The sequence below is a fragment of the Manacus candei genome, unplaced genomic scaffold (genome assembly GCF_025592945.1).
Source record: "Manacus candei isolate 608988 ecotype Guabito, Panama unplaced genomic scaffold, ASM2559294v1 h1tg000033l, whole genome shotgun sequence".
In the NCBI taxonomy this organism is placed as follows: Eukaryota; Metazoa; Chordata; class Aves; order Passeriformes; family Pipridae; genus Manacus; species Manacus candei.
The window spans coordinates 11,560,046-11,568,281 of record NW_026138081.1 but is presented as its reverse complement, the minus strand read 5'-3'; positions in this window follow the sequence as shown (position 1 = coordinate 11,568,281).

Sequence of the window (8,236 nt, the reverse complement as noted above, 5' to 3'; positions counted from 1 at the left end):
TCCACTAGACCAGATTGCTCAAAGCCCCATCCAACCTGGCCTTGAACACTATCAGAGATGGGGCATCCACAGCTCTTCTGGACAACCTGTTCCAGAGCCTCACTACTCTCATAGTAAAAAATGTCCTGCTACCATCCAACCTGGCCTTGAACACTACCAGAGATGGGGCATCCACAGCTCTTCTGGACAACCTGTTCCAGAGCCTCATTACCCTCACAGTAAAAAATTTCCTGCTACCATCCAACTTAAACATACTGTCTTTCAGTTTAAAGTCATTCCCCCTTGCCCTGTCACTACAGGCCCTGACAGAAAGTCTCTTATTGCACTCCTCAAGCATTCAGAGCTGCAATAAGCTCTCTGTACCGTTCGGCTTGAAGCAGTGGACGGGACAAGACAATCACACCTGTTTTTTGTCTAATAAGCCCCAAATCGGCCTGTTTGCTGCTCGCGTTTCGGCACTGCAGGGGCAGCTGAGCGTCCCTGGCGCAGCGAGGCGCGCTGGGGGCCCCCGTTGCGGTGCTGCGGGTCCCGCCGAGCGCTGCGGGTCCCGAGGCCGGTGCAGTCCCCCCGCACAGCCCGACCCGCCCGCGGCAGCGCCGGGGCCGCCCGGCAGAGGGCGGGGGAAGCGCGGCTCCTGTAAAAAGGAACATCCCGCTGGCAGGGTAAGCGAGGGGTAAACAGGCGAAATAGGTAACATAACGTCGGAATAAGGACTGGAAACGCCTGGGCGAGCTGCGGCAGAGCTGGACCGCGCCCCGCACCGCGGCGGAAGGGGTGCCTGCCCTGCCGGGAGAGGAGCCGGGCGCGGAGCCGGGCGCGGGTCTTGCCGGCGAGGAGCAGGAGGGAGCGACGGGCTGGGAAGGCGCACGCCCCCACCACTGGCAGTGGCGGTCAGTGAAGCCCGTGGGTTTTCCCTGGATGGGGCTGGGTTCCTGGCCTGGCGGGCAGCCCGCAGCTCGGCGGCTGCGGGGGGCCAACAGAGCGAGCAACGCAGGGCACGGGAAAGGTGTTCAAAATATTCGGCACCGGCCAGTTTGAAAACATGATTTGAAGGCAATAGAGTCTTCAAACCTGCAAGGGTTAGAGGGGCGGTTTGGGCATTCTCTCAGTTCAGCTTTAAAGCATGAAGGACCCACACAAACAGGCGAAGGCGCCTCTGTGCCCATATAAGCCACACAATGAAACAGAATATAAACAATGTACTAACTTATTCACAAAGTAAATTGGGGGGAAAATACCTCCTCCAACTTTCTCCTACTGCAAGTGTTACTTATAAAACCATGACACATGATTTTCGCGCAAATCTGGATGAAACTGAGTGAAAATTAAAGATAAAATCATTCTTAGTAGGAAAATCCATGGAGTCTACCCCATGCTTGTAAGGCATTCTTTTGCCCAAATGGTCTTACAGCTGATCAAGATGGAAAAATCCATTTCAGCGAAAATTTTTTAAAGTATTGGTTCTGTTTTAACTTGAGGTAGTAAAAAAAAAATCAAAACCCCCGAAGCTTTTACTGATTTCCTCTTGTTTGTATCTGTTTATACTGAAATTGTTATTGGAAACACTTTTGACACTTTGTATTAACCAAACTGCCTTTTCTTCGATAAGCTTAAGTAATTGACAATGTTACTAAAGGAAAATAGTATTCAGCCTTTGAGGGAAACTAAAGCTCTTACTGGGCAAGCCCATGATATTTTAGCCCCACTTAAAAATGAAGCTTAGTCATAAAAAGGAACAGGCAAAGAAACTGAGATAAGAATCTTTACTTTTTTTTTAAAGGTATTTTTTGAAATCTCTTATCCATGCGATTTGTACGTATAGAAACATTGTTTTCAGCTCAGTGGGTCTTTTTTGATGGATTTCTTCAACTTGAATACTTCTAGTGTTCATGCTTTGAATAAAGTAATTTGTATATTTTGAAACTGCCCTGCATCATGGTCATTGTTGTTACTTGTATTAGTCCTTACTATTACTCTCATTAATGGAAGATGTAGAGGCTGTAAGATGACCCAAGTGCTAATCAAACACAGAACACAAAAAAGTGGTTCTTGACTTAAGTTGTCCTTAGGCAGGACAACTGGCAGACTGCAGAGTTCAGGAACAACAACAACAAAAAGCCAACAACTGAGCAGCCAGAATTACCTCTATAATCATGACATTTAAAGTAATAATAAAGAGGTGGCTGCCTTTTATTTAGTTCTAGTTTAGGAATCTTTAAATATTTTGTACAGAAGCTCAGGCTTTCTGCAGCCTCTTAGCCAGAGGACAAGAAAGCACTATTTTTAAAATGAAAGCCGAGAAACCCATGTAATCAGAAGCTTTAAGGAAAATACCAAGTGTCATGAGAGTAGGCAGCACTGTAGTTCCCTACCACAGTTTTCCTTCAGATTCTGTTTTTAATGCAAAATTAAAGGTTCTTTTGCCTTTACATTCTTCAATACTATGGTTAAGTGCAATATGGTGCCCTTTAAGTAAATGCTCTTTTCACAAGCAATTTGATCATCTTCAATTATGCTATTATCAACAGCTGAGATTAGTTTTTTAAAAAAATCAAAGGTTTATAATTATATCCAATTTTCCTCTCATTAGGGACAGTAAAGTCCAGAAAGTCATTTTGCTTTTTTGTTTATTATAAGCTTCCTGTCACAATAATTTTCAGACTGATGCATTAGAACAACATGAAATGGTTTGAACTGTAACAAAACAAGCAGGAAATAACTTGCTACAAAAATCTTCATATTTTTTTCCTCTAGGACTTCAAAATCGCATGGAAGTATTTATTTGTTGTAGATTAATTTGGCTACTTTAAATAAAACTTTAATTCAGAGTTAAATTTGATCTACCTGTCTCTAATTTGGAAGGGAGAATCCTGAGATTTATAGATCATGTTCTCTTAATGTAGTGCCTGTAACATAATATGCCGGTTCAGCAGTGAATGGCAGAGGCTCTGCCTGTGAAAATCTTCTGGAACTATTTGCTTTAGAGCTCTCTGATCTGATTGTGAATTTGTATTAATTTATTTTAATAAAATAGCCTGCTAAGGATAACACCACCTAGTAGATAACTGTAGCAGAGACTGTCTGTAGCACACCATGTTAGTGTTTCTGGAAGTGCAACAATACTGCCCTACCAATAAAATAAAATACTAATAAATGATGTGTGCAGAAGGCATTCCATCTGACTGTCTTGAAGTCGAACTGGAGGAGCTGCCTGACAAGGGCCATCCTCTCATGATGCAACAAGCATCATAAAAGTCCACCCCAGCCTTCCCAAAAGCAGCTGGGAGTAGCTGTGACTCCCTGGTAAGAAGAATGGGTAGAAGGTCAACATGTACTGCAAGACTTGGGCTGAAACAACAACAGCCTCTCTCAAATTGTGTTGTCTTCTCGGGATCTCTGTCTCCAGGTACTGCAGTAGATAAACAACTGGTAACAAATGTATAAACATCCCAGGAAGAGGATATAGAGCCAAAACAATGGTGTAGTAGTATCTGAAGCTCCCCCAATGCCACAGACGATGCCATGGATCTCAGGAGAGAGCTGAAAGCATTCCCAGTTCTCTTCTCAACAACATTCTCAGTACATTGGGAGAGAGGAGCAGAGTGTATTGGGGTCCTACTACCCAGTGTGTGGTCAGAAGGAAGCACTAAGCGGGACCTGCAGTGCCACACGGGGGCTGAAACCAGGCAGCCAGTGCCCACGTGGATCAGGCAGGGTGCTGCTCTGCTAGCTGCATGGAAGGAGCAGCTGGGTTACACACTCAAATTCATTATCCTGAAGAAACAAAACCCCTGTTAGCTGTTTGTAAGAGAAGAATTATTTTCTCTCCATCCTAGAAGCCAATGCAGGGAGTTTGTACCCCTGGGGTAGGAACGAGAATTGTCGGCATATAGGAATAAGCAATAAGTATTATCAGCATGTAGAACCAGGTAACATACTACAGATGACATTGTAATCAATCCAGAACAGTATGATTTATATTATTAATGCACCAATTAACTAGATGAAGTATTGGTTCCTTCCAGATCTCAAGTCTAAATTGTCAATGGAGAACCCCCAGCAAATGGGTGATATTGTAGGACTTTCTAAGAAGAATTTACATCTAACCCATTCAGTATTTTAGTCAGAGACCAGAAAATTAAATACAAAATTACTGCTGATAAAATTCACACGTGACATCAAGATTAGCAAACTAAGGAAGAGGAGGTGTTATGCTATCTGGTGTGGGAGTGCTTGATGTGAGAAGTACGGACCCACTCCCAGAAAGGGGTTTTGTGTGCAGTACAAGCACAGGCCATTCCCAAGGGTTGAAGGAACATCCCCTGGGTAACAGCGGCTCTGTAAAGGGTAAAAGGACAAACAGCTTCATGAGGAACTTGCAGTTCCATGACATGACAAAATACTATGATGATCCTGAAAGCAAAGCTGTAGAGATATTTGTATATAAATACATACGTGTATTTTTGGTTAAGTGGATCCTATATAGCCAGGGGGCAGTTCAGGCAACCATATTTTAAAAAGGATGTTGAAAAACTGAGCGGGGTTCACACAAAAAAACAGGAAAACAATATAAGGACTGGTAAAAATAAATAAATTTTGTTGAGAAAAATTTCTTAACTTAGCAGAAAGAAATATTTTGAATTGACAAGATGACAATGTAGATAATACCTTCCCAGGAAGAAAATATTGAGAATGTATCAAAGCATAAAGTATAAAAAGAACCGGTGGCTAGAAGGTGAATGTAGCCAAATTCATACAGGGAGTCCAAGCCCAGATTCATAATAGGGAGGGGGGTGACGACAAAGGGAAAGATAAATTCTTTATCTCTTGATTTCTGCAGATCAGAACTCAGTGTCTTTCTTAAAGACAGCTTTATAGTTAAACACAAGTTATTTGGCTCAAGTCAGGGCAGCTACTTGTGATATACAGGAGTGCACATTCCTGTGGACTGCCAAAACATGTGATGGATGCCTAGAAACAAACCACTGCATTTTGAAGTGCTTGTGAGCAGAGACATTCCTCACTTTCCAGTCTTTGGGCCAGCTACGGAGAGACCATTTCATATGGAAAAGCAGTTCTGGTTATTCATTAAAAATATACCAGTGCAAATTCTCAGATCCTATTGTTTGAAAAAGGCACTATTTGAATGTGCCTCCTCTAGTCCAAAAGATTTCAGGACAAGTTTTGGGCTAGGTGATTTAATCTCTTTCTTTCTGGCTATGATTCGAGTGCTCATTCCGCTGCCATCCCTGCAGCTTGAGGCATGGGCACCAATCTGGGTACCAATACTATGATAACTAAGCAGTTTTCTTCTTCTTTTGGTGGGTTATGACCCTGAGACTAGCTCAGTTGGTTAGAGCATGGTGCTAATTATGTCAAAGTCATGTGTTTGATTCCCATACAGGCCACTCACTAAAAAGTTGGATTTGATGATCTTTGTGGGTCCCTTCCAACTCAGAATATTCTGGTTCTGTGAAACCAGTTCAGCTTTCTGCTCCAGTTCATGGTCTGCAAACAACGTTGTCAGCACAGCCAGGGCTGGGCAGCCATGACAGCACCCACCCACCACAGAGCAGGAAATACTAAAGATATCACTGCCTCAGAGGTGCAGATGCCTGGTTCATTGTTGCCAAGGGAAAGGTCCAGCTTTCCTCCTCTCCCCCAATAGCATGGTCCCACCACCTCTTTTTGCTGATGTTGGCAATTTCGTGGCTAATTCTCTGCTGGGTTAGGCATCCACTCAGAGAGAACAGCCTAAGGACTGCTGAAGTGGCTCTATCTACCTGCTGCATCACCCTATCTCTATCATCAAACCACACCCTCAATTACCCATATAGCTCTACAGCATTCCCAGGAACGGCTGGCTCCATATACTATGCTAAACCCCAGGCAGGATCATCCCTCTCTCCCCGTTGTTTCTATAAGTGCCTTTTCCCGCTCCCTTATTAGCACCAGAGCTGCTGTGGCTCCGAGGTGAGCAGGCTCAGTGGCAAAACTGGTCAAGCCTGGAGAACAGAGTGAATGGTAGAAGGTTGCACCCAGAAGTTTCTTGCTTACCAGTTGAACTCAGCAATGTGTATCTGCCTTCTTGTGGAATGGTTCATCAGGCTTATTCCAGTGACACCCATAAACTTCAAGGAGAGCACTCCATTGCTAAAGGATTCATATTCTTCTACCAATTACAGTGGAAGACTCATATAGCATGATGAGGAAAAAGACCCAGCACTGCTGAGTAAAGGTCATTGCTGTTTCTATTGTACAGCAGAAATAAAAACACAAGCTGCAGCTCTGCACAGTTACATGCTCTTCAAAGAGCTCTTCCCCCGCACCTCTTTCAGTGCCTGTCCCACTCTGCTACAGTAATTTGTAACTATGGGTTTCTGGCCGAGTTTCCTTCTCAGTCATGTAGTTTCCTTTTCTTTTGTGGGACATTTGCAGATTTTCAAAGGGAAAAATTTGTATTCTATTTCACCATCCGACAACCCATCAATGTGGAAGAGAAATGTACCTTATTTTTGTGTGGCTTATTACCAGTGTTTTTAATGCTAAAATACAGTTAACACTGAGTGAGAGCATCAGCACAGTGGTCCTGCAAATCTGAATCTTTTCTGTGTGTAGGAAAGGTGTTGCCTGGATAATAGCAGTAGGATTAACCTTTCTACTTGCAACAGAGTGACTTTTCCTGGAGGAAGACAAACTTCAGCCCCAAGTAACTACTTCCTTGAAGCTTGGGAAGCAGATGTCAGCCTTTTGGTATTGATGTGGTTATGTAGGATGTTGACAATCTTAAACAAGAGAATGTTCAGTAATGCCAGGGCTGCTGTGTGCAACAGCTTGCAGAAGAACCCGTACGTTTTTCTGCCTTTCCTTAGGCACCCAGTTAAAAACAGTCAGGCATCCCCCACCACCCCACTTCCAGAATGGGTCCTGACTTCCACTCTCTTTGTGATGTTGAGCCTGAGCCACTAGGCCTTTTTAGGGAATGATATGCTCATTGCACAAAATACATCCAGCCTCTTCTGCTGCAGGGGTTGAATTTCACAGCCGACAGATGTACCTGCAGATGTACCTGCCGACTACCAGCACTTTGAGCTCTGATGACCATTTAAGCGTGGTTGTTGACAAATTCAATTCAGTTTTATCCACTTTCACACACATTATTTTTCATACCACAGGCTAAAAGCTCTGTGTCAGTAGAAGAACCTTTTTGCCTCTGCAGGAGACTATCCAGCATTTCATGGAGGAACAGATTTGACGGTATAATACTGGAAAGTAGACACCTAATTACCTCATTCCTTACTGATGTTGCCATTTGTAAAGTTTTTTTCTGAGAGCCTGTCAGACAGAGGGGAATTGGTGTGGGTGATGGAGTGAGGCTGAATGCACTCATTAAAACAAATTAATCCCATATCTTCTTAGTAAGTGAAGAGGCAGTTTGTTGGAGAAGGGGAGCCTTTCCAAGCCCCAAAGGTAACATTTTTGCAGAGAGAGTACAAGTTTGCACTGTGTTCCTTTCATAATACGTTTCTAGACAGAAAAGATACATCTTCTTCACGGGGATTTTATTTCCTGATGTGGTGGGTTGACCATGGCAGGACATCAGGTGCCCACCAAAGCTGCTCTATCACTCCCCTCCTCAACTGGACAGTGGAGAGAAAGTACAACTAAAGGTTCATGGCTTGAGATAATGACAGGGAGAGATCACTCACCAGTTACCATCAAGGGCAAAAATGACTCAACTTGAGAAATTTAGCTTATTACCAAACAAATCAGCATAGGACAATGAGAAATAAAAACTAAATATTAAAACACCTTCCCCCACCCCTCCCTTCTTCCTGCTTAATTTTACTCCTAAATTCTCTAACTCCTCCCCTCCAGCGGTGGAGGGGACAGCGGGGGGGGAGGGGGGGGGGGTGGGGGGGTGGGGGGGTGGGGGGGTGGGGGGGTGGGGACGGACGGTGAGAGGGGAGAAAGAAGAGAATGGGAGAGGTGGCCAGTGGACCACTGCTGTGGTTAGTTCAGAAGTTGTCTGTGCTGCTCCTTCCTCCTCAAGGGGAAGACTCCACATACTCTTTCCCTGTTCCTGTGTGAAGTCCCTCTGATGGGCTGCAGTTCTTCACAAACTGCTGTCATGCAGGTCCCCCACAGGGTCACAGGTCCTGCCAGGAAACTTTTTCCATTGAGGACTCTTCTCTCTGTGGGTCCACAGGTCTTGCCAGGAGCCTGCTTCCAGTGT